The 27,715-nt window shown below is 40.5% G+C and overlaps 1 pseudogene; it reads left to right on the top strand.

Annotated features, from left to right (window-relative positions):
• The window catches only part of LOC122102595, a 43,710-nt pseudogene that overhangs the window by 11,739 nt on the left and 4,256 nt on the right, over positions 1–27,715 (top strand).

The raw sequence follows: 27,715 nt of genomic DNA, 5'->3' as shown, positions 1-27,715 counted from the left end.
AAGATGGCAGAGGAGAAGCTGGAGTCTAAACAATCTCTCGCATAGAAAGCAGTTTTAGAGTTCCAGTGAACAGTCCTAAGCCAGAGAATCACACCAAGTGTGCCATCACAGAAAAGAGAGTCAGGTCAGAGAGAGAAAATCCAGGCTAGGAGACAGATCTGAGCTCTTACTAGCAGCTGCAGCGGCATTGGCAGCGGTGGCGGCGACGACTGCAGTGGCCATACCTGAACCACAGAGAGTCTGGGATGAAGGAGCCAGATGAAGCGGGCAAATGGATGCTACTCAACACCAGCAAGAACCGACAAGGAGCGGACATCTTCATCCTGCAGTTCGGAGAACCAGAGACGACCCAGGAACCAAGACTCGGCGGGAGTAGAAGCCTGACATCCTCACTCCTTCCCAGGGAGCAGAGGAGGGAAGGTCACCCCTCCCACCCCTCCAGTACTGGAGATCTCCATCTTGGATACCAACAAAGCTTGGCGGAGCTGCTAGCTCCAACTCAAGCCTTGGAATAAAACGAGTCATTTAGCAGGTCAAAAGAACTTAACAGCAGCGTCACCTGCCAGACTCAGCTCCACCCAGGGAAAAGTCACGCAGCTCAGGTGCCAGCCCTAGGAGTGGCTTTCTTCACTGAGTAATCAGAGCCAGAGGCTGCCCCTCCCTTTAGCAGTCTCGACATCAGTAAACAGAAACTCTGAGAGTGGCTCCAGGCTGGGCTCTGAGTTCCTCACAAAGTAGCCCACGGAAAAGCTACTGTTTGTTGAAAGGCCTCAACTCTACCCAGAAACTAGCCTCATTACTGGAACTCCCTCTTTTGTGATACTCAAAGCAGATCTGCCTCCCATTGAACTAGCCTGGGAGGAGGATCGCCAAATCCTGGGTAAAGCATAGCATGTTTCTGCCTGTTTGAACAAACTGACTTAAGAAACCATCCAAGCCACAGGATCACAAGCAGACCAGAGACTCCAACAAGAGGCTGGTTACAGACACAAGGGAGATACAGGATTTTTCCCACCCCTCCCAAAAAAATCAAAGAACTTTTTGTTTTTTCTTCTTCTTCACCTTCTTCTTCTTTTTTTTTTTTTTGGTACCTTATGAAAAAAAATTTTCTTTTCTAAAACTTTTTTTAATCTTTAATTGTTGCCTTTTTTGAAAAAAAAATTGTTTTCCACTAACTTTTTTTTCCTCTTATAATTTTTATTTTAGGGATACGTGAATGTGTGTTTTTCTGTCTTTTTTGGTTTTCTTTCTCTTTTTTTCTTTTTTGATTACATTTTTGTTTTTTGTTTAGCTCTACTGGACTTCTGATCTTTTTTTCTTCCTTTCTTATCCTTTTCACCTTTTCCTCTCTTTCGTTCTTCTTTATGTGACTTAATTGTTGTCCTGCACATCCTCAGATAAACCCATAGTTGACTATTAGACCCTATCCCCCTTTGTGTACACACTTAATCCACAAATTTATTACTCAATTCAAAACCTCTGAGACTAAAATTCCTTAATAGCAGTACTACCTCTTTATACCTATATAATATTTTAAGCATTTTTATTTTTAAGTTTTTCACATCTCCTTTACATCCCTCCCCTTCTCTCAATATATTCACGTTCTTCTCTAAATAGATTGTCTTCGTTCTGCATAATATTACTAATTTTTGCTTATATATTTTTTCTGGTCTCTTTTCTTTTCCCTTTCCATTTCTCTCTCTCTACTTTCATCCTACACAACCTATTTCCTGCTTTGAGATTAGGACTTAGTTAACTCTCCCTGTGCCTTCCACATCAATCTATTACTTTTTTTAATCACATCTCTGCCTAACCCTAATAATTTCTGGTTGTCCAAATTTTTCTTTACGGTTCGTAGCCCATTAACATATAGTTGTTTGATGTTGAATAGATGTATCTGTTGAACTAGATTGTATCTGTAGACTATTGTCTGTGCAAATTCAGACTTTGGTTGATGCTTGCCGTAAGATAGTGTACTAGCACAACACTGGTGTACTTTTCATCTCAAATGGGCAGAATAAGCCGGAAAAACACAAGAAAAATGGCAAGTCTGGGTATCTCAATTCCCACTCTTGATAATCAGGGGAAAGAACAGATAATGAATAATCCAGAGGAGAGTGCCCAAATAGCTCTATAAACACTGCTGGCAAACATGATAAACGAAAAGATTGAAAACTTAAAAGGAATCAGTATGAGCATGATAGGGAGAGAGAGGAGGCAATCCAAAAGTTTAAACAGGAATATCATAAGCATGAGGAAGCTACTCAAAAATTGATACAGGATTTGTGTGAGCAGCTTGAGAATACTCCAAGAGAAAGGCAGGAATGGCATGAGCAGGCTCAGATTACTCAAAGAGAACTGCAGGAATCCCACGAAAGGGAGGAAGCTAACAAAGAGTAATACAGGAAATGAGAGAGCAGGATGAGAATACACAAAGATCACTAAAGGAATTCATGGAATCCATTAACAAAGAGCTGAAGGAAGTCAGGGAGACCGCAAAGGCAATGCTGAATGGAACCCAACAGAAGGAATGGGAGTCCAAGGAAAACATAACAACTCAACTAAGTGATTTGAGAATAAACACTGAACACCAAATTAAGGAAGTAAAGAAGTTCATACAAGATCTAAAAGAAAGCTTCAACAAAGAATTTGAAGCCATCAAAGCTGACCAATTAGAAGGAAAAGAGATAAAAAACAAAGCAGAAAGTCTTGACAGCAGGTTAGACCATCTCAGGGATTGAAGACAGCCTAGATTTACAGAGAAAGAACATACAACCATTCAAGACAAGTCCAAGAAATATGATAGATCTATCCAACACTTGGAAGACACCATCAGAAGACCTCATCTAAGGATAATGTGTGTAGAGGAGCACCTAGAAACAGAAGTTAATGGTCTAGGAAATTTGTTTAACAGGATCCTAACAGACAACTTCCCAAACATGCAAAAAGATAGGCCTATTCAGATACAAGAAGCCTTTAGAACCCCATATAGACCAGACCAGAATAGGACATCCCACCGCCACATTATAATCCACACAGGATGAACTCAGATCAAGGAAAAGATCCTTAAAGCTGTCAAGGAGAAAAGATTAATCACTTATAAAGGGAAACCAATTTGAATAACCTCAGATTTCTCAGCAGAGACAATCAAAGCAAGAAGATCCTGGAATGATGTATGCCATGCCCTAAAAACAAACAACTATCAACCAAGAATACTGTACCCAGCTAAACTCTCCTTCATAACTGAAGGCCAAATAAAAAACTTCCATCACAAAGAAAAATTGAAACAATATATCTCCACCAAACCAGCCCTACAAAAGATTCTTAAAGATGTCCTACACATAGAAAACCAACAAGACCACCATAAAGGCCAAGAAACTGCACCCAAACTGAGAATCCAAGAACCATAGGAAGAACCCAGTTTTCGCAGCCCCCAAGAAGGTGGATAACATTGCAGGAACTCCCAAATACCTCTCAGTCCTATCTCTTAACATTAACGGACTTAACTCTCCAATTAAGCGACATAGACTGTCTAGTTGGATTAAAAAACAAGATCCTTCGATCTGCTGCCTTCAGGAGTCACATCTTGCCCATAAAAACGAACACATTTTCAATGTTAAAGGCTGGTACAAAATCTACCAAGAAAATAGACCCCATAAACAGGCGGGAGTTGCACTCCTAATATGAGATAAAATAGACTTCAAATTAAAATTCATAAGAAAAGTTAAAGAAGGTCGCTACATACTAATTAAGGGATCTCTCCTTCAGGAGGATATTACAATTCTAAATATCTATTCACCAAACAATTGAGCACCCAAATGTATCTAAGAAACACTACTCTCCCTCAAAACCCACATATATCCAAAGACATTAATTGTTGGGGATTTTAACACGCCACTCTCCCCACGAGATAGACCAACTCGGCAAAAACTCAACCGATAAACCGCCGATCTAAACAGCTGCATAGAACAACTAGATTTAACAAACATCTACCTAACATTTCACCCAGGAGAATCAGAATACACGTTTTTCTCAGCAGCCCATGGAACATTTTCTAAAATAGACCACATTTTAGGCCACAGACAAACTCAGAAACATTGAAGTTATACCATGCATTGTCTCTGACCACAAGGGAATAAAATTAAAACTCAACACCAAAAGCCACCAAAGAAAGTCTGGTAACACATGAGGCTGAACAACACACTGAAGAATCACGAGTGGGTCATGGAAGACATTACAAAGGAAATTCAAATGTTCATGCTATTCAACAAAAATGAACACAAAAATTAACAGCTCCTCTGGGATACAGCAAAGGCAGTACTCAGAGACAAGTTTATAGCTCTGAGCTCCTACATCAACAAATTGGAGAGATCTGAAACCAACAATTTAATGACACATCTAAATCTCCTTGAAAAAGTGCAGCAAGATAAACCGCAATCCAGTAGAGGGAAAGAAATAATTAAAATTAAATCAGAATTAAATGAATTAGAGTCAAAAAGAACTATAGAAAGAATCAACAAAACAAAGAGTTGGTTCTTCAAAAAAATTAACAAAATTGACAGACCCTTAGCAAATCTTATCAGAAAAAGAAGAGAACACACCCAAATTAATAAACTCAGAGATGAGAATGGAAGCATCACCACGGAAACAACCAAGATATAGAACATTATAAGGGAAGACTTCTCAAAACTTTATGCTAATAAGTTTGAGAACTTGACAGAAATGGACCTTTTCCTAGCAAATATTGACATGCCAAAACTAAACCAAGATGAGTTAAACTATCTTAACAGTCTCATATAAAGCATTGAAATAGAAACAGCAATAAGAGACTTCCTGCTAAGAAAAGTCCAGGACCAGATGGTTTTACAGCGGAATTTTACAAGGCCTTCAAAACACACCTCACACCAATACTCCTCCAACTCTTCAATGAATTTGAAAGGGAAAGTTCACTACCGAACACATTCTATGAAGCCATCATAACCCTCATCCCAAAACCAGGCAGGTCTCATCAAAGAAAGAGAACTATAAACCTATTACTTTGATGAACATTGATGCAAAACTGTTCAACAGCCGGGAGCTGGTGGCTAACGCCGGTAATCCTAGCTATTCAGGAGGCTGAGATCTGAGGATCACAGTTCAAAGCCAGCCCGGGCAAGAGAGATTGTGAGAATCCTATCTCCAATAAACCACCAGAAAACCGGCAGTGGCGCTGTAGCTCAGGTGGTAGAGCGCTCGGCTTGAGCTGAAGAGTTGAGGGAAAGCACCCAGGCCCAGATTTCAAGCCCCACAACCGACAAAAAAAAAAAACAACAACTATTCAACAAAATTTTGGACAATCGACCTCAACAATTCATCCAAAAATCATACACCACGATCAAACAGGATTCATTTCAGGGATGCAAAGCTGGTTCAATATATGCAAATCAATTAATATTATTCATCTCATCAACAGGAGCAAGAATAAGAACCACATGGTTATCTCAATAGATGTAGAGAAAGCATTCGAGAAGATCCATCACCCCCATATGATGAAGATTTTGGAAAAATTAGGAATCCATGGAACATTCCTCAATACAATAAAGGCTGAATATGACAAACTTACAGCCAGCATTATATTTAATGGTGAAAAACTAAAGTCATTTCCTCTTAACTCAGGAACAAGACAAGGACGTCCACTCTCTCCACTTCTCTTGAATCCAGTATTAGAATGCCTAGCTACAGCAATAAGACAAGAAGCAGACATAAAGGGGATCTAAATAGGGAAATGAGAAATAAAATTCTCCCTCTTTGCAGATGACATGATCTTGTATTTAAAGATCCCATAGACTCCACTCCCAATTACTCAAACTGATTCAAAACTTTGGCAAGGTAGCAGGGTATAAAATTAACCCCCCAAAATAAATGCCAACAATGAGAAAAGTGTGGCTGAAATTAGGAAAGGAACTCTATTTGTAATAGCTCTACAAAAAACAAAATTCCTAGGAATTAACTTAACCAAAGAAGTGAAGGACCTCTATGATGAAAACTTTAAAATCTTGAAAAAGGAAATCAAAACAGAACTTCGAAAATGGCAAAACCTCCCATGCTCCTGGATTGGAAAGATTAACATCGTGAAAATGGCAATACTTCCCAAGGCTATCTACAAATTCAAAGCGATACCTATCAAAATTTCAACCTCATTCTTCAAGGAAATAAAAGACGCAATCTAAAAATTCACATGGAACAATAAAAGACCCCAAATAGCAAAAACGCTCCTCAACGGAAAGAACACTGCTGGAGGAATATCAATACCAAGTTTCAAACTCTACTATAAAGCCATAGTAATCAAAACAGGTTGGTATTGGCATATGAACAGACCTCAGGACCAATGGAATAGAATTGAAAACCCAGAAATGAACCTACAGACCTATAGCCATCTAATCTTCGATAAGGGAGCTAAAACAATAGAATGGAACAAAGACAGCCTCTTCAGTAAATGGTGCTGGAAAAATTGTTTAACTACATGTAGAAAAAAAGCTAGATCGTTATCTATCACCCTGCACCGGAATCCACTCCAAATTGATGAAAGACCTCGAAGTCAAAGTAGACACTCTGAAAACATTACAGGATCGAATAGGAGAAACCCTAGGTCTTCTTGGCTCAGGCTGAGATTCTCTTAATAGAGACCCGGAAACACAACAAATCAAAGAATTGTTGGACAAATGGGAATGCATGAAGTTGCAGAGCTTCCGCATGGAAAAGGACATAGCTAGCAAGATCAATAGAAAGCCCACGGGTTGGGTGAAGATCTTCACTAGCCATACAACAGACAAGGGACTCATATCTAAAATATACTTGGAACTCAAAAAATTAAATCCCCCAATAACAAATCCTCAAAGAAACAATTGCCCAATAAATAACTGGGCTAAAGACTTGAAGAGAAACTTCTCTGAAGAAGAAAGAAGGATGGCCAATAGACAAATGAGGAAATGCTCAACATCCCTAGCCATAAAAGAAATGCAAATCAATACAACATTGTGATACCACCTCACTCCAGTTAGAATGGTAAAAATCAAGAACTCTAACAACAACAGATGCTGGAGGGGCTGTGGACAGAAGGGAACCTTACTTCATTGTTGGTGGGAATGTAAACTTGTTCAACCACTTTGGAAAGTAGTATGGAGGTTCCTCAAAAGACTTCACATTGAGCTCCCTGATGACCTAGCAATCCCACTTTTGAGTATTTACCCAAATGTTTACAAACAAGACCATACTAAAGCTACCAGCACAACTATGTTTATTGCAGCATTATTTACCATAGCTAAGATATGGCACCCACCCAGATGCCCCTCAGTAGATGAATGGATCAAGAAAATATGGTATATGTACACAATGGAATTCTATGCCTCCATCAGAGAGAATGACATTGCCCCTTTAGTTATGAAATGGAAAGACTTGGAAAAAATTTTATTAAGTGAAGTAAGCCAGGCCAAAAGAAACATAGGTCCCATGGTTTCCCTTATTTACAATATCTAGTATATGTATGAGTCAACCGGAAAAGTTCAGATAATGTGATGTTAGGAAAATGAACCCTTAGATATATATTTTAATGATTTTTTCTTTCATGTATTTGTTTCTAATGCATTTATAAGATTATTTGTTTGTTGCTTTGTATGTCCTTCCCCCACAGTATAACCCCTGCTTCCACTATATTTGATGTCGGTATAACTTGTGGAGGAGATGGGGAAAAACAAGTCGTTTAAGCAAACAGGTGGACCTGTTGCAACCATGAAAAGTACAAGTTGTCATGTAGAAAACGAGCTTTACATCGTTGGTGCAGAGGGGGGGAGAGGGGGAGGATTGGGTAGGGAGGTGGGGGGAGGGCTGGGAAGAGATGTGAAGGATAATCAAAGGAGGAGGCTGCAATGCTTGATAAGAAATGTAGGCATTATCCTGCAATGTAATTGTTACCCCTCTGTACAGTATGTTCACCAAAAAAATGAAAAAAAAATAAAATGAAAAAAAAAAGATTAAAAAAAAAAGAGTCTCATGGTCTTTCCTGCCTGGCCTGGCTTTGATCCTCAGATATCAGCCTCCTTAGTAGCTAGAATTACAGGCATGAGCCACCAATGCCTAGCATACAAAAATATGTTTGTTAATATCTAAAAATTATAGTTCAAATATTTTATTATAAGTATGAACTTAACCATGGTTATTTTTTGATAATGAGGTTCCATTTAGTATTGTCACTACATGTGCAACATGGACTGATCAGGCAGAGGAGTCTGTGATATTCTTATGTCCAATTAAGCACAGACAAGTTGAAGTGGAACAGTGGTTCAAGGAGCAGAGTACTAGCCTTGTGCAATAAAAAGCTCAGGGACAGCACCCAGGCCCTGTCTAAGCCACAGAATTGGCACACACAGCAAACTCTCTCCCAATTTTTGTTTCAGCTGAGTTGAATAATTCGTGTTGTAATAGCCAGAATTCATCTTTGCCGTTTACATTTTGTCAGATGAACTTTTCTATTGACACTCTAATAAACTGAGTCATCTAAGGAGACCCACAAACACTCACTTGTTGCCTGCTAATTCATTTAAGTACCACTATTGTGAGTAATCAAATCTCTACAACTTTATACAACTTTGTATTAAAACTTAAAAACACAAACCTTCAGTGTTTCTCAGGCCTTTTGCCTCTGTGCATCTCCATTGTCTCCTTTTATGTCTGCTAATCCTGAGGCTTGAATTCTGAGTCCCTAAACTGCTTTGATAAAAGCCTAATGCCCTATAATTTGAGCCACAGCCCCACTTCTGCCATTTTTGGGCTGTTAATTGCAGATAAAAGTCTCATAGACTGTCCTGATAGGGCTGGTTTTATCTATGATCCTCAGATTTCACTTTTCTGAGTATCAAGGATTACAGGTGCGAACCACCAGTACCAAGCTTATATGTCACTTTGATATACAAAATTTAATTAATTAAATCCCCGAAGTTTTAGGGGTTTTTAATGACAGCAACAAAATTAATGCACATACTATAATTAGAATATGCAACCAAAACTTTTAAGGAGAATAATGATTTGTTCTATTTCTGCATATAAATGAACGTGTTAAGATCTCTATAATAAAAGCTTTCAGGATACTGATGATATATTCATAAATCCCAGCTACTCAGGAGACTAAGATCTGAGGATCATATGTATAGCCAGTCTGGGTAGGAAATTCTGTAATACTCTTAACTCAAATGAACCATCAACAAACCAGAGGTGGAGCCATATCTGAAGCAGTAGGGCACAAATCTTGAGCAAAAATGTATGAGGACATTGTCTAGGCCCTGAATTCAAGCCCAGGAAAGGCACAAAATTTAAAGTTAATTAATTAAAACTTGAACCCAGATATTTTGTAGACTTTTTTATTGTGAAAATACTATACAGAGGGGTTACAATTAGATGGGCAAGATAATGAGTACATTTCTTATCAAGCATTGTAGCCTCCCCCTTTTGTTTCCCCTTCCCATCCTCTCCACACCCCGCCACCTAATCCTCCTCCCCCATCACAGTTGTAAAGTTCGTTTTCGACATAACGACTTGTACATCTCATTGTTGCAATGAGTCCAATTGTATCCTTATTTAAATGATTTAAGACACAAAAATGCTTGAAATATATGGGCCTACATTGCTGACTGTCTTTCTAATAAAGACTGAAATAATAGTTTATTATTCTACTATTATTCAATTATGCATGTTAACTTAATAATGGATATCTGCTGCCTGCTGGCTGTGTGTGGACAGGATGTTAGCTATGTTTGGCAATATGGACATAGTTTTGCCAGCTTTGGATGTCACATGTTTGTGAAGGGACAGATAACAAATTAAAGTGTGATAAACATGTTTTTCCATCACTCATATCTCTTCAAAAATCAGCCTTTATCCTCCTTAGAATATTTTCTTTAAATTTCTACTAAAGCATTCCTCTACACAGTTCCTGCAAATCCAATCTACATTTAATCTACGTTTCCCCAAAATCACTTGAAGAGGCTCACCCTTACCCTTCTTCTCTAATTAGCTTATCTGGGGCAATGGAAAAGGACAGCCAACAATTTGGGTTTGCATTAGCCAATAATCTCAGCTACTTAGGAAGCAAGGCAAACTCAGAAAAAATATTATCAAGATCCTATCTCAGGATCAAACCCACCTGTAAATCCAACAACTCAGAAAGATAGATAATACGATAATGGTTTGAGGCTTGCCTTGGGGTTGTAAACATGGAACCTTATAGGAAAAATAACTAAAGTTTAAAAGGCATGGCTCAAATTGCTAGAGTGACTAACTACAAGGTGTAAAACCCTTCATTCAAACCTCAGAACTACCAAAAAACAATAAAAGACAAAAAACCGGACAGTTCTGACAATTCTTCAGTGCTGATGATGTAGGTTTGAGCCATACTCTGAGAATCACTGTTCTAATTAAAAGCAATTAACTTCCAAAAATGACAGATTTACCTATTTTTATCGTTGTGGTAAACACAGTCAAGGGCAGCTTTGTCCTTTGATGAATCTGGGAAGATTCCAGAGAGTCTGCCACATTGTGGTGGAAGCATGTGTTAAGAAAAAACTACTCAGCTCATGGACCAAATAAGAAGCAAACAGAGCACGAAGATAAATGAGAGGAACAGGCCAGGAAAGGGTATCACTTTTAAAACCCCAGGTCTTTCAACTAGGTCTTTTAACCTTCAAAGATTCCATCGCTTTAAAAGTCTACCAAATTAGGAACTTAACAATGGGTTGACTTACTGATGAGGACAGAGCACTCAAATGCAATTACTTCACTGAAGCTGCATCTCTGAACATTAATCGCTACAATGGATGACTATCCTTTTTGGAGACATTCCAGGTCCGAACCATAATGAATATGATTTTAATGAGTAGCATTAAAAATTGGAAAAATTATGTAAGTATATCCTAATTTCTATTTAAACAATATAAACTAATACACCTTAGAATCCTGACGACCGCCTCTCTACTCCTATCCTCACCAAGTTTTTAATCTCCTGTTACCTGGGGAAAAAATTTCAAGCCCCAACCTTTTCCATGTATGTCTATCAAACGATGAGATTTGTCCCACCATCAGAGATCTGGTTACTGATATCACTGAATGCCAAAGGAAATCAGTCAGAAGACCACAGAGACTGCCATTGAAAAGAAGAGGGGGGACCATGAATGCACAAAAAATAGAAATTTAAGGCTTAAAAATAGTTTAGAGGTCATGCACTCATTCTCACACCTGTAACCCTAGGTACTAAGTCTGAGATCTAAAGATAAGAGATTGAAAGCCAGTCTTAGGAAGAAAGTTTATGAGACTCTTATTTCCAAGTAAGCACTGAAAAGGTGAATAAGCTACATCACAGTAAAAGGTCCTGAGTTCAAGACCACATAACAGCAAACACAAAATTAAGTGATTTAATTGGAGGACAGAGGGCTGTGCATATGTGGGACTTGCCAGGGGAAGAGAGGATCTTCTCAGTGAGCCTGTCCTTTGCTCAGGGTTGGGAGAGATCTCCCGGGAAGTAGTTCCTAGCATACCTACAAGTTAGTCTCTGGCTTACCTGTGTGTGTGTGTGTGTGTGTGTGTGTGTGTGTGTGTGTGTGTGTCCCACTATTAGGTCTTGAAAAATGGATCTCTCATTCTTACTGGGGTTCTTTGTTTTATTTTGTTTTGACCTGTGGCTGGTGCTATGCCATATAGTTATGCCTCTAGTATCATTATTTTTGCTAGTTAATTGGAGATAACAATCTTGAAAACTTGTCAGCCTAGGCTGACTTTGAATGTTGGTCCTCAGATGTCAGCTTCCTGAGTAGCTAGAATTGTATCCATGAGACAATAGTGCCTCGCATAAAATGTATGTTTAATTATGTGCTCATTGTCTTCTGAGGCTGAGTAATATAAAAATGAATATGGCATCATCTTTTCCTTCACTAACCTAAGAAACTATTCTTGTTTGACAGTGCTTTCGTAAACGTGACTTTTCACTCCCAGTCTGCTATGCAGAAATTTTCCTTTTATTTATACATTTTTATTTATTTATTTTTATTGTCAAGATGATGTACAGACAGTTTAATGTTACATAAGATAATAAGTACATTTCTTGACAAATTGTTACCCCATCCCTCAATTTTCTCCTGCTTTCTCTACCCCCATCACCCAGCCCCAAGTTGTACAGATCATTTCCAACATATTGTTTTGTTTATATTGTTGTTGTATTGGTTCCCCCCTTGACCTTTGTCTCTTCATTGTGTTACCAAACGTTTCTTTTAAAAATGCTATTTAGAGAAAAAGGTCACTAAGCATGGAATTTTCATGTGATTGTTCATTACTCATTCTTGTTGGCAGCGAGGGCTGGTGGTGAGGGTGCCTGGGTACACAGGGTCAGAGAAGCTTCAGAAATTCCTGCCTGGATTTGACCAGAGCTAGCACCACCGGTAGCCACTGTCAAAAGGCAGAAGCCACATTCTCAAGCAGAACTCATGAGGGAAGGAGATCATTAAAAACATTGGCATAGCTGGGTGCCAGTGGCTCATGGCTGCAATCTTAGCTACTCAAGAGGCTGAATCTGAGGATCACGGTTCAAAACCAGCCTAGGCAGAAAAGTCCATGAGACTTTTTTGTTGTTGTTGTTCCGTCGTGGGGCTTGAACTCTGGGCCTGGGCGCTATCCCTCAGCTCTTCAGCTCAAGGTGAGCACTCTACCGCTTAAGCCACAGCACCACTTCTGGTTTTCTAGTGGTTTATTGGAGATAAGAGTCTCACGGACTTTCCTGCCTGGGCTGGCTTTGAACCACGTTCCACAGATCTCAGCATCCTGAGTAGCTAGGATTACAGGCATGAGCCACCGGTGCCCGGTCCGTGAGACTCTTTTTTTTTTTTTTTAATTTTTTTTATTTTATTTTATTTGTAAACATACTATACAGAGGGGTTACAATTACATGGGCAGGATAATGCATACATTTCTTACCAAGCATTGCAGCCTCATCCTTTGTTTACCCTTCACATCCCTTCCCAGCCTCCCCCCCCACACTCAATCCTTCCCCCCCACCGACGTTGTAAAGCTCGTTTTTGACATGACAACTTGTATTTCTCATTGTTGCAACAGGTCCACCTGAATCCTTAAATGACTTGTTTTTCCCAATCTCCTCCACAAGATATACTGACATCAAATATAGTGAAATCGGGGTTATACTGTGGGGGAGGGACATACAAAGCAACAAAAAATAATCTTATAAATGCGTTAGAAAAACATGCATGAAAGAAAAAAAAACATTAAAATACATATCTAAGGGTTCATTTTCCTAACATCACATTATCTGACCTTTTCCGCTTGACTCATACATATACTAAATATTGCAAATAAGGGAAACCATGGGATTACAGGCATGAGCCACCGGTGCCCGATCCGTGAGACTCTTATCTCCAATAAACCACCAGAAAACCAAAAGTGGCGCTATGACTCAAGTGGTAGAGCATTTGCCTTGAGCTGAAGACCTGAGGGACAGTGCCTAGGGTCAGACTTCAAGCCCCATGACCAACAAAAGGGTTTTTGTTAGTTAACTGGAGACAAAAGTGTCAAAGAGTTTTTGGCTATGGCTGGCTTCAAACCACAAACCTCAGATCATGTCCTCCTGAGTAGCTCAGATTTCAGAAGAGCCACCCTTGCCAATATCTTTTTATTTTATTTTATTTTATTTTTTTATTTTTTTTTTATTATGAGAATTCCATACAGAGCAGTTACAATTACATGGGCAAGATAACGAGTACATTTCTTATCAAGCATTGTTGACTCCTCGTTGTTTCCCCTTCCCATCCCTTCCCATACTACTCCCCTCCCCCCAAACGATCCTCCCCCAAGTTGTTAAGTTCATTTTTTGACATAACAACTTGTACATCTTATTGGTGCAATGGGTCCACCTGTATCCCTAGTTAAACGATTTGTTTTTTTCCTTCTCCTCCACAAATTATCCCAACATCAAAAACAGTGAAAGTATGGGTTATACTGTGGGGGAGGGACATACAAAGCAACATAGAAATAATCTTATAAATATGATAGAAACAATTGCATGAAAGGAAAAAAAAAAAAAAAAACAAAACCTCTGAATACGTACCTTTGGGTTCATTCCCCTAACATCAACTTATCTCACCTTTTCTGGTTGACTCAGACATATACTAGTTATTGCAAATAAGGGAAACCATGGGACCTATGATTCTTTGGGCCTGGCTTACTTCACTTAATATAATTTTTTCCAAGTCTTTCCAATTCCTAACAAATGGGGCAATGCCATTCGTTCTGATGGAGACATAGTATTCTATTGCGTATATATACCACATTTTCTTGAACCATTCATCTACCAAGGGGCATCTGGGTTGGTTCCATATCTTAACAATGGTAAATAATGCTGCAGTAAACATAGTTGTGCTGGGAGCTTTAGTGTGTTGTTGATTGTGAACATTTGGGTAAATGCCCAAAAGTGGGATTGCCGGGTCATAGGGGAGCTCTATGTGGAGTATTTTGAGCAACCTCCATACTGCTTTCCAAAGTGGTTGAACAAGTTTACACTCCCACCAACAATGCAGTAAGGTTCCCTTCTGTCCACATCCCCTCCAGCATCTGTTGTAATTGGACTTCTTGATTATAGACATTCTAACTGGTGTGAGTTGGTATATCAATATTGTTTTGATTTGCATTACTTTTATGGCTAGAGAGGTCGAGCATGTGTCTATTGGCCATTCTTCTTTCTTATTCAGAGAAGTTTCTCTTTACTTCTTTAGCCCACTTATTTATTGGGCAGTTGTTTCTTTGAAGATTTGTTGTTGGGAGATTTAATTTTTTGAGTTCCAGGTATATTTTAGATATAAGACCCTTGTCTGTTGTAAGGATAGTGAACATTTTCTCCCAATCCGTGGGCTTTCTATTAATCTTGTGAGTTATGTCCTTTGCCATACAGAAGCTATGCACTTTCATGCAATCCCATTTGTCCAACTTTTCTTTGATTTCTTGTGTTTCTGGGTCTCTATTAAGAAAATTTTGGCCTGTGCCAAGGAGACCTAGGGTTTCTCCTACTCCATCCTGTAAAGTTTTCACAGTGTCTGCTTTGACTCTGAGATCTTTGATCCATTTGGAGTTGATTCTGGTGCAAGGTGATATATAAGGATCTAGCTTTAGTTTCCTACAGGTAATTAATCAATTTTGCCAACACCATTTACTGAAGAGGCTGTCTTTCTTCCATTCTATTTTTTTTAGCTCCTTTATCAAAGATTAAATGGCTATAGGTCTGTAGGTTCATTTCTGGGTTTTCAATTCTATTCCATTGGTCCTGAGGTCTGTTCTTGTGCCAATACCAAGCTGTTTTGATTACTGTGGCTTTATAGTAGAGTTTGAAAATTGGTATTGCTATTCCTCCAGCAGTGTTCTTCCTGTTAAGGATCATTTTTGCTATTTGGGGTCTTTTATTGTTCCATATGAATTTTTAGATTGCCTCTTCTATTTCCTTGAAGAATGAGGGTGGAATTTTGATAGGTATTGCGTTGAATTTGTAGATAGCCTTGGGAAGTATTGCCATTTTCACGATGTTGATCTTTCCAATCCAGGAGTTATTTGTCACTTTCTAAGTTCTGTTTTGATTTCCATTTTCAGGTTTTTAAAGTTTTCATCATAGAGGTCCTTCACTTCTTTGGTTAAGTTAATTCCTAGGTATTTTTTTTTTGTGGGGCTATTCTTAATGGAGTTTTTTTTCTTGATTTTAGCCACACTTTTCTCATTGTTGGCATATAGAAAAGCAATTGATTTTGGGGGGTTAATTTTATACCCTGCTACTTTGCCAAAGTTTTGAATCACAATGAGTAATTTGGGAGTGGAGTCCATGGGATTCTTAAAATACAAGATCACCTCATCTGCAAAGAGGCAGAGTTTTACTTCATTTTTCCCTATTTGGATCCACTTTATGTTTGCGTCTTGTCTTATTGCTGTAACTAAGCATTCTAATACTAGATTGAAGAGTAGAGGAGAGAGTGAGTATCCTTGTCTCTTTCCTGAGTTTAGAGTAAATGGCTTCAGTTTTTCACAATTGAGTATAATACTGGCTGTAGGTTTGTCTTATACAGCCTTTATTGTATTGAGGAATGTTCCATGGATTCCTAATTTTTCCAGAACCTTCATCATAAAGGGATGGTGGATCTTGTCAAATGTTTTTTCTGCATCTATTGAGATAAACATGTGGTTCTTATCCTTACCTTTGTTGATGTGATGAATTATGTTTATTGATTTGTGTATATTGAACCAGCACTGCATCCCTGAAATGAATTCTGTTTGATTGTGCTGTATGATGTTTTTGGATGAATTGTTGAAGCTGATTTGCCAAAATTTTGTTGAGAAGTTTGGCATCAATGTTCATCAAAGATATGGGTCTATAGTTCTTTGTTTGATTAGTTCATGCCGGGATTTGGAATGAGGGTTATTTATCTTCATAGAATGAATTCGGTAGTGAACCTTCTCTTTAATTTCATTGAAGTGTTGAATGAGTATTCGTGTGAGTTCTGCTTTGAAGGCCTTGTAGAATTCCACTGTAAAACAGCAGAAGGGAGTTCTCTGATTGCTGTTACTATTTCAATTCTTGATATGGGCCTGTTAAGATGGTTTAACTCATCTTGGTTTAGTCTCTGCATGTCGATATATGCTAGGAAAAGGTCCATTTTTGGCAAGTTCTCAAACTTATAAGCATAAAGTTTTGAGAAATATTCCCTTACAATATTCTGAATCTTGGTTGTTTCGGTGGTGATGTTACCATTCTCATCTCTGAGATTATTTATTTAGGTGTGTTCTCTTCTTTTTCTGATAAGATTTGCTAAGGGTCTGTCAATTTTGTTAATGTTTTTGAAGAACCAACTCTTTCTTTTGTTGATTCTTTCTATGATTTTTTTGGATTCTAATTCATTTATTTCTGATTTAACTTTCTTTATTTCTTTCCGTCTACTGGATTGGGTTTATCTTGCTGCTCTTTTTCAAGGAGGCTCAGCTGTCTCATTAAATTGTTGGTTTCAGCTCTCTCCAATTTGTTGATGTAGGAACTCAGAGCTATAAACTTGCCTCTGAGTACTGTCTTTGCTGTGTCCCATAGGTGCTGTTAATTTTTGTGTTCATTTTTGTTGAATATCATGAACAATTGAATTTTGTTTCTAATCCCTTCCATGACCCACTGGTGGTTCAACAGTGTGTTGTTCAGCCTCCATATGTTACAGGACTTTCTTTGGTGGATTTTGGTGTTGAGTTCTAATTTTATTCCCTTGTGGTCTCAGAGAATGCAAGGTATAATTTCAATGTTTCTGAATTTGGACAAATTTGCTTTGTGATCTAAAATGTTGTCTATTTTGGAAAATGTTCCATGTGCTGCTGAGAAAAACGTGTATTCTGATGCTGCTAGGTGAAATATTCGGTAGATGTCTGTTAAATCTAGTTGATCTATGCAGTTGTTTCGGTCTGCGGTTTCTATGTTGAGTTTTTGCTGAGTTGATCTATCTAGTGGCGATAGTGGAGTGTTACAGTCCCCAACAATTAATGTCTTTAGATCTATATGAGATTTGAGAGAAAGGAGTGTTTCTCGGATAAATTTGGGTGTTCCGTTGTTTGGCGAATAACTATTTACAATTGTACTATCCTCCTGAAGGAGAGATCCCTTCATTAGTGTGTAGCGACCTTCTTTATCTCTTCTAACTAATTTTAATTTGCAGTCTATTTTATCTGATATTAGTATCGCAACTCCTGCCTGTTTATGGGGATCGTTTGCTTTGTAGATTTTGTTCCAGCCTTTCAAAGTCAAAATGTGTTTGTTTTTATGGTCCTTGCCCAATTTCTATACAAGACTGCCCAACACCTTGCTACCTTGTTATCATCTCCACTGGGTGAGAAGCACATGTGAAGGCTACTCTGATCTAATTCACTTAGTAAAGAAAGGCATATGCAACGTGAGTAATTTTCTACATTCTGGAGTTGGAAAGTTAAGGTATAAATGATTCTTGATTTCTAGATCCGTTGCTGTTGGTGAGAAGACAAACATACTCATGAAATATTTTTATTTATTATTAGTATGAACAATGAATTAATTCAGATCAGGCATGAAGAAGCACCAAGCTCTTCTCCATGAGTGGTACAGGGCTGACGATGGATGTGATGGAAAAAGATGGGGTCAGCTGAAACAAAGAGGCTACCCCTCTTGATTTTTGCACTGTTTAGCCAGTATGTCTGAAAGAAGACCCCTGTCTCTGCCAGGTGCTTGTGGCTCATGCTTATAATCCACGTTATTCATGAAGCAAACATCTGAGGAATGAGGTTCAAAGCCAGCCTGTGTAGGGAAGTTCATGAGACTCATCACTAATTAGGAGCCCAAATATCTGGAAGTGAAACTGTGGCCTAAGTTCTGCTCTTGACTAAAAATCAAACAAACAAGAAAAAATAAACAAACAGAAAAACTGACTGAGCCAGTCCCTGAGATCAAGCCCAAGACCAGCACAAAAGATGGAGGAGGAAGAGAAGCCCTCTTCCATACTAGAATCCGCACTCCGCACCCCCATAGAGAGTTCTCAGAGGGCTGGAGCTGACTCCTCTATGTAAGTGTCAAAGAGCAGAAATGGAGAAAATGAGCATTTCTGGTGAAAGGAGCACTGGTGCAACAGCAAGCTGGGGCAAAAGGGAAAGGCTCCAGCTTGGCATTGCCAATTGCACAGCAGTTATCCCAGGCGTTTTTATGGCTGAGGCCTCTGGACATCTCCAAGGCAGAATATCTCTATTTTAGATTATAAAAAATACTGTGATACTTCATGAGCTGAAACCTTTAAAATGGAGATATTTGATAACTATTTTCCTATACACAAAGATGATATCTACTGCTCATTTAAAAACAAATCCAAGGAAAGAAATATAATTGTAATGGGAGAGTGCTTACCTTACATGCATGATGTCCTGGGTTCCATCTAAAGCACTGGAGAAAAAAATGAGAAAACATGGAAAAACCGCCCAGAGTTATCAGAGCATAAAAAGAGCATGTCTGTGCAATGGAGGCAAAGTCTCTCTCCCAGAGAAGTTGTCTTTTACTTTGGCCTTGAGCCGTCCTGTGTGCAGGCTCCTTGACATCATATCATGGCCCATCGCCCCTGGAACAATAAACACTGTGATGAGGTGACTATACCCCAGAGGTAGGTACCAAAATTATAACCTACTCAGAAGGACTAAAGAATGCATAAAGATCTTGGGTTGGCTTTTTGGAGCCTCGGACTAGGCCTGGGGAGTGATATGACCTGCAGACTGTCCAATGGTCTTGAGAGACATATAGTTCATTCCTAAAGACACCTCATTAATACTTACATAACCCACATCAACTAGTGCCTTCCCTCCCATGGGCCTGTCCTGTCTAGCAAGGGTTCTGATGGTCTTTTCCTTCAATAAAGTTATGCTGTCTTACCTCTTCCTTTTTGTCTGTAGACTCTTTCCTCAAACAAAGGAGACAAAGGACCTGATCCAGGTGTTACATTTTATTTTTCTTGTCAGTCGAAAGGCTTGAACTCAGGACCTAGACACTGTCCCTCGTGGCTAGTGCTTTTCCACTTTGAGCCACAGGACCACTTCTGGTTTTCTGGTGGTTAATTGGAGATAAGTCTCAAACTTTTCTACCTGGGCTGGATTGAAACTCTGAAGTTCAGACCTGAGCGTCCTAAATAGCTAGGATTACAGGTGTGTGAGCCACCAGTGCTGGACAAATGGTTGTGTGTGTGTGTGTGTGTGTGTGTGTATGTGTGTGTGTGTTGGTCCTAAGGCTTAAATTAATGCCTAAACGTTGACTTGGATTTTTTTTTTTTCTGAAGATTAGTGCTCTACCACTTCAGTCATAGCTCTACTTCGGGATTTTTGGTGGTTAATTAGGGATAAGAATCTCACTGAATTTTCTTGCCTGGACTGGCCTTGAACTTAGATCCTCAGATCTTAGTCTGCTGAGTATCAAGAAATACCAGCTAGAGCCACCACCACCACAGCTGAGTATTGTATTTTCTTCCATTCTCTGCTAACTCATGATAAAGAGGCTCTTTCCTAAATTCCCATAGATTTTAGAGTGCTGTGTGGAACACCAGCTATGCACAAGTAATGAAAGCTGAAAATCTCAATGGGAAAATGGTGCCCTTCTATGGATATTCTGCATCATTCACTATAGTACTGAGCAGTCCCATATGCAGACACTATACATCCCATCACCATGGCACTGAGCAGTCTTGTGAACAGAGCCATAGACATTGGATCAATATGGCCCTGAGCAGTCCTGTGTGTAGACCCAAAAGATATCAAATAACCATGACCTTGATAGTTAAGCATGTGACCCCTACATTAGGATAAAAACCCAACAGTGAAGACTTTCATAGGGGAGGCTGGACGTGAGGGATGTGTTTATTAGAGGAAAGTGGCTGCTAACAGATCTGAAGTGGGTGGGTGACATGGTGGAGTAGGGTCTTGGAAAGCTTCTACTGGGAGGTATGTGTCCATGGTGTCTTCAAGGAGCAGATGTGTCTGTGTTAGGGAAGAAATGACTAAAAGAAGGATTCAGCTTGTTTCCCCTGTGGTCTATGGAATTCATTTACTAGGAACAATCAGGATATAATCTGTGTATGAGAAACAAAGGTTTCACCTATCATCTACTCAATGCATGGGGATGAGACTCTGGTCCAGGGAAACCTTGTGCTGAGTGGCTGACATCACTAAGTCACACATCTGTGAGTACCCATCATGTTTGCAGACTCAACACCTAGGTATACCATGTGTGATTGAAACAAACGCATTCCCGGTGTGTCCCTTGGGCACTGATGATACTCTAGCACAGGTTTGGTGGCAACACAAAAAGGGCTCAAGATAAAAGCATTCAGAATCCACCAGCTTTGGTGCCCAGGAATTATAAAAAAAGGTCTGTTTTGAAGCAGGCCATCATGTTGATACTGAAAACCTAATAACTGAATCACATATTTTGTCTCTATGATCTCAAAGAATGAGTTCATGGATACAGAGGGAAGAATAAAACAGCAATGATATATTGAAGAAGAGAATATCAAATGTCTTGCTAGACAGGAGGGGTCCTAAGGGAGGTACTTACTGGGATGCTTTGTACAGGGTTTTATTGTATGTAGGACAGAGCTATGTGACTCTCAAGGTCATAGGTCAGTCTGTGGCCATATCCATCCCAGACCCAATCAGAGGTGTCACACAGCCTGTATGAGATATCTGCATCCTTTAGCCCTTTTAATGGATGTCTGGTCCAGCAGACACCTGTGAGGCTCAGTCAGGTCACTGTTCACATGGAAGTCTACTAGTGGTTCAATTGATAGAGCTTCTCTTTGAGCTTTGTGTTGTGTGTTGTGTGTGTGTGTGTGTGTGTGTGTGTGTGTGTGTGTGTGTGTGTGTGTGTGTGTTAATTGGAAATAGGAGTTCCAAGAACTTTCCTTCCCTTCTGGGCTAACACTGAACCATGATCTGCAGATCTCAGCCTCATGATTAGCTAGGATTACAGATGTGATCCATAAACAAAGGGCTGAAAAAGTAGTCTTTTAATAAATTCATTTAAAGGAAGTATGAAAACAGCACCATTACTTAAAATTCAATCACCCCTGAGTATCCTCATGGAATGGGCTCGAGGACCCCCACCAATAACAACATCTTCACACACTCAAGTTCTTTATATAAAATAGTATTTGTATAGAACCTACAAATAATCTGCCACACACATTCAAGTGTCTCTACATGACATCATACTTATTAACAGGTACATGCTATGTAGCCAGTGGTTTTACTATAGAGTACAGTACAAGTATATGAGAAGAAAATAGTGTATAATTATTTCCCTTGACAAGCCACATTTGGCGGAATGTACAGTGTTGGCATGTGCAGAGACAATAGCAGGTGAATTAAAGGTGAACCTGAAGATGAAAACTGGCAGGAATGGAGACGAGAAACATGCAAGGAGGTGGAGAAGGAATGGGTTAAGGCCTGAGGCATTTGGAACTTGCGGACTGGAGAAGAGGAGCCAGTGGCCCAATAAACAGTACTGGGGAAGGAAAAGGGATGAAGAGGAAGGATTAATTCACATATATTTGTTCTTATCCTGTCAAGATTTATTTAGCTTCCTTCAGAATTGAAGTTCTAAGAGAATTATCAGAATTCTCAAGTCCATTCCTTACTAAGTCAGAAATGGATTTCATCTCACAACAAGATGGTAATCACAAAAATATTCAACAGCTCCATGGAAGTTTTAAAGGGTAATATCAATCAATGACTTGAATTACCTTGACAAGGAAGACACCTGTAAGGGTTTATGGGTGAGTAACTTCAAAAACTCCAACAATGACAACTGGCTCTTAACAGCCCAACACTCATCATGAAGCAAGGAGCTCTTCCTTCAATGTTGTCTTTTCCATTTTTTGTGAAGCAAGATTACCATATTGTTCTCTGTAATTTAAGAGACAGTGTCGAGAAAGAGAATGGATAAGTTTGAATCACCTCTTGATGACAAGAAAGCTGAAGCAATTTGATTGTCTCATGACTGTCTCATTGACCAAGGGGCAAAAAGGGTAGTCACAGTTGAGTGGCATTTTCCATCCACACTCCAAATGCATTTCTACTTTCTTCTGCCTGTTCTGAATCCACATAAGCTAGCTTATATTGACAGCATCAGTAAAGACTGACTAGCCCCGGAGGATTGGCAGGGATGGGATGGTGTGCAAAAGGCGGAAGTGACCAGGAGGCCTGAAAAGAAGGGAGGGCTGAAGTGAGAGAACCACTGCTAATCCCTCTTCAAAAAATCCCTCAATGGCTGAACCAATCTTTTCTGTTTCTATGTCTCAAATGCTGTAATTTCTGTAATGAATGCTGAGAGTCACTTAAAATCATAAGCTCTGCCCCTAAGTTTCTTGTCAATTATAGGCCTACGTCAACTCTTGTCCCCACAGGCAAAAAAATATGTTCCTCCGGTGGACCTAGAGCCTGGAACCTTAGACTCAGTGAGATCAGGACCATTTGGCCAGAGCTTCAGGCCAGACAACTTCATATTTGGTATGTCATCATGGTCTATGGGTCCTAACATCCAGGCACTCCAGTGCTGGGCTGAGCCTTCATACACCTAGATATTGTCCTCAGCTAACCCACCTATTCCAGTCCACTGGAGTCATGCCCCTGGCCACTCAGACAGCTCAGATAAGTGCCACTCTTCAAGCACTCTATGACAAAGTAGCCTCTAAAGGGAAAGATCAGCAATCAGGGAAAACCTCCAACAAGGTTTCAGCGCTGCTGGTCATTTCAAAGGCCCGGCAATAACAGAGAACTACTTCAGGACACCAGAAAGCAAAGCACAGCTATGTGTGAGCAAGGTGCAGACAAGTGCTTGCAGCTTAGCTTTCCTATGATCACACTGTGCTCCTGTCCCTCCTGTGAAAATAACTACATTTCCAGTATTGAGGCAGGCTCTGTTCTTCATTTCTACAAGTAGTTGATTTGGGTTAAAATGTATCTTCCTCCATATTGTCTTTATTTCTTTAGAACCTGGGTGATTTGTAGGGTCCCAGATACATTGAAAACATTTCCTTTATTTCACCAAAGTTATCTAAAGTAAAAGCAAAGGTTGGCTCAGAAGAGTCCTATTGTCTTCATAATACAAATGTCACAGTAAATATTCTTGGAGTGTGTGTCTCATCATGTCTGATAGGCCAGAGCGGGTCAGCCAATAACTGGGCCAAGGGCTACTACACAGAGGAAGCCGAGCTGGTGGAGCCGGTACTGGATGTGGTGAGGCGGAAGTCAGAAAGGTGTGACTGTCTACAGGGTTTCTAGCTGGCCCACTCCTTGGGAGGTGGCACCAGGTCAAGTATGGGCACCCTGATTCTCAACAATATTCAAGAAGGGTACCCAAACCGCATCATGAACACCTTCAGTGTCATGCCCTCCCTGAAGGTGTCAAACACAGTGCTGGAGCCCTACAACACGATCTTCTCTGTCCACCAGCTGGTGGAAAATGCAGATGAAACTTTCTGCATCGACAACGAGGTCCTGTACAACATCTGCTTCTGTAACTTGAAGCTGCCCATGCCCAACTATGGTGACCTGAACCACCTGGTGTCAGCCACCAACAGCGGGGTTACCACCTGCCTGTGCTTCCCTGGCCAGCTGAATGCAGACCTGCACAAGCTGGCCTTGAATCTGATGCTCTTTCCCGCCTGCACTTCTTCATGCCTGGCTTTGTGCCCCTGACCAGCCATGCCAGCCAGCAGTACCATGCTCTCTCAGTGCCCGAGTTTCACCCAGCAGATATTTGACGCTAAGAACTTGATGGTCACCTGTGATCTCCGCCATGGCTGCTACCTGACAGCGGCTGCCATCTTCCGAGGCTGCATGTCCATGAAGAGGTGGATGAGCAGATGCTCAACGTGCAGAACAAGAACAGCAGCTACGTTGGAGACTGGATCCCCAACAATGTGAAGACGGCTGTGTATGACATCGCCCCTTCCCTCCCCGCCCCCCACATGGACTCACGATGTTGGCCACCTTCATTGGCAACAACATGGCCATCTAGGATCCCTTCAAGTGCATCTCAGAGCAGTTCAGTGCCATGTTCCAGTGCAATGCATTCTTGCACTGGTACATAGGTAAGGGCATAGATGAAATGGAGTTCACTGAAGCTGAGAGCAATATCAATGACCTGGTGTCCGAGTACCAGCAGTGCCAAGATGCTACTGCTGATGAACAGGGGAAATTTGAAGAAGACTTGGTGGAGGAACTAGTTTAAGACTTCCCATTGCTAGCAGTGCAACAGGAGTGTCAGAGCCTGCCTACTTCTCAAATTAATGGTGCTTTCCTGAGCTCCTGTTGTCCTGCAGTGGGATTCTTGCTGTGTATCATTATGCACAGCCTTTCCTGTCAGGAACTCACGGGTGGTGAATGTAAAAATACAGATTACTTTTAAATATGATTGTATGAAAGCCTTATTTATATAAATAAAGAAGTATACATTTTATACTCTTAGTCCTTATTCTTCTTAAGAATCCCTTTTATTCTTTCAATGTATTTGAAATATAAAGTTGGCCAGCAGGATTTAATCTTAGCAATATAGGACTGGTGCTCAAGAGGAGTTTCAAATTCATGGTGTTCCTGCTATTTTGAAGAGGAGGATGACAAACGCCAATATTTTTTATTTTCCCTGGCCCAGTTTTAAAGTTAGCAATCTCTCAATAGCATGCCAGTAGCAAAAAAGCAGGTTGAAGAGAAAGAAAACCAAATCTAGATGTTACAATTTTCCTAGTACCAATTTGATGTTTGTAGTACTGAAATGATTGACGTTCAAGGCTTGTCTGGGCACTGAGGTAGCAGGGCCTCTTCCTCCTTTATTCTGACACAGGACTGGCTATACCTGCCACCCATTACACATTCCTCTTTGGGAATGGAACCACAAAAGGCAGTTATGAATACTGGCCATTACAGATCTAATTCTCCTTCACACAATGGTAGGTTCTTGTCTCATGCCCCATCAGAGGGATTGCAGTCACATTCCCCAGAAACAGTAGCAGGAACCCCGATCCCTGTGCTTACAGTTCAGTTTACAGTGAAGCAGAACTCACAGGATGAGTGCAAGATCTTGGTTGCCAGGGTAGTTTCTCAAGGCATCTGGCAACATTAAGAACAGAAGTGAGTCTAGCTGTTTGAGGGAGTGAAAAGCTGACCAGCCCCATAGTGTATCAAGAACTGCTTGATTCTCTCCTTCCAAGTGAAGGAGAGAAGGGGAGACATGGCCCAATGACCCATTCTCATACTCACTTTTCCAGCATTCAAAGCTATCTGAGGCCCACGGGGAGTTGTAAGGACAAAAGGGATGCATGGAGCTAGCCAGTTGGGTATGGTTACTTTACATGAGTAAGATAGAAATCTCAATTGCTTAGAACCTACAATGGCCAGGAAGAGGTCAAACATTTCTGTTTTCACTGGAGGCCAAATCAGTCAAGGGTTCTTTTTGCAAGAATCTTTCACTCCTCTTGCAGTGAGGCTTCAGGTAGGTTGTCTGTGCCAGGTATTCCTCCATGGCCACCAATAACCTGTAATCCACTTTTTATTCAGAAAGAGGACCTATGGGAATCCAGCAACTTTTAGAAAGCTCTAAGAAAAAGATACCACTGGGTGAGGTCCAAGTTCGTGCTGCTAGTAAAGTTGGGAAATAGTAAGTTCCCTAAGCTTTCCTCTACCAGGCCTGAGGTTGGAATAGGGTGGAGATGAGTGGGGTATAGATCTTTAAGCCAAGCTGATCTCACTCATTAGAAAGTAAACTTCCCCAGGGGGTGATCTGTGACTAGAAGCTGGATGTTTTCTGTCCTTGCCCCAAGGCATATCAAAGTGCAAATAGCTTCCAATGTGGGAGTCCTAGGGAGTAGGTGTTGGCCAGCAAATTGATATTCCTGGATCTCTAGTCCTGGAACTGATCAGGTTGGATGATCTCCAAATCCAATAAGGCTGCTGGGTCAGAACTGAAGGAAGGGGTTCCGGGAAGATGGCGGAGGAGAAGCTGGAATCTGAACAAGCTCTTGCATAGAAAACAGTTTCAGAGTTCCAGTGAACAGTCCCGCAGCCGCGGCCATACCTGAGCGCTCACACAGAGAGTCCGGGACGAAGGAGCCAGACGCAGCGGGCGAGCGGATTCTACTCAACACCAGCAAGAACCGACAAGGAGCGGACAACTTCATTCTGCACTTTGCAGACCAGAGACGACCCAGGATCCAAGACTCGGCGTGAGTAGCCCCACTTCCTCACTCCTTCCCAGGGAGCAGAGGAGGGAAGGCCACCCCTCCCCCCCCCAGCACCGGTGATCTCCATCTTGGATACCGACAAAGCTCGGAGGAGCGGCTAGCTCCAGCTCAGGCCTTGGAATAAAACGAGTCATTTAGCAGGTCACAAGAACTTAACGGCGAAGTGACCTCACAGACTCAGTTCCATCCAGGGAAAAGTCACCCAGCTCAGGCGCCAGCCATTGGAGTGGCACTCCTCACCGGGTAACCAGAGCCAGAGGCTGCCCCTCCCTCTAGCAGCCACCACAATCAATTGAAAAACAGAAACCCTGAGAATGGCTCCAGGCTGGGTGCTGTGAGTTTCTTTCACAAAATAGCCTCAGGGAAAAGCTACTGTTTGTTGAAAGGCCTCAACTCTACCCAGAACCTAGCCTCATCACTGCATCCCCCTCTTTTGTGATTCTCAAAGCAGATCACTCTCCCAGTAAACTAACCTGGGAGGGGGAATCTCAAAATCTTGGGTAAAGCAGAGCATTTTTCTGCCTGTTCCAACAAACTGACTTAAGAAACCAATCAAGCCACAGGACCTCAAGCTGACCAGAGACTCCAACCACACTCTGGTTACAGACAAAAGGGAGATACAGGACTCTTCCCACCTCTCCCCCCCCCCAAAAAAAAATCAAAGACCTTTTTTTTTTTTTTTTCTTCTTCTTCTTCTTCTTTTCTTTTTTTCTTTTTTTTGTTTTGTTTTTTTTTTTCTTCGTTTTTTGTTACCTTATATATATAAAAAAAATTTTTTTGCTTTTCTAAAACTTTTATTAATCTTTAATTTTTGCCTCTTCTGAAAAAATAATTGTTTTCCATTAACTTTTTTTTTTTTTCTTTTCTCCTCTTATAATTTT

The sequence above is a fragment of the Dipodomys spectabilis genome, unplaced genomic scaffold, assembly GCF_019054845.1.
Source record: "Dipodomys spectabilis isolate Male_0828 unplaced genomic scaffold, ASM1905484v1 ptg000806l, whole genome shotgun sequence".
NCBI classification, from domain to species: Eukaryota; Metazoa; Chordata; class Mammalia; order Rodentia; family Heteromyidae; genus Dipodomys; species Dipodomys spectabilis.
The sequence above is the reverse complement of the archived record's forward strand: the minus strand, read 5'-3'. Positions and strand labels throughout refer to the sequence as shown.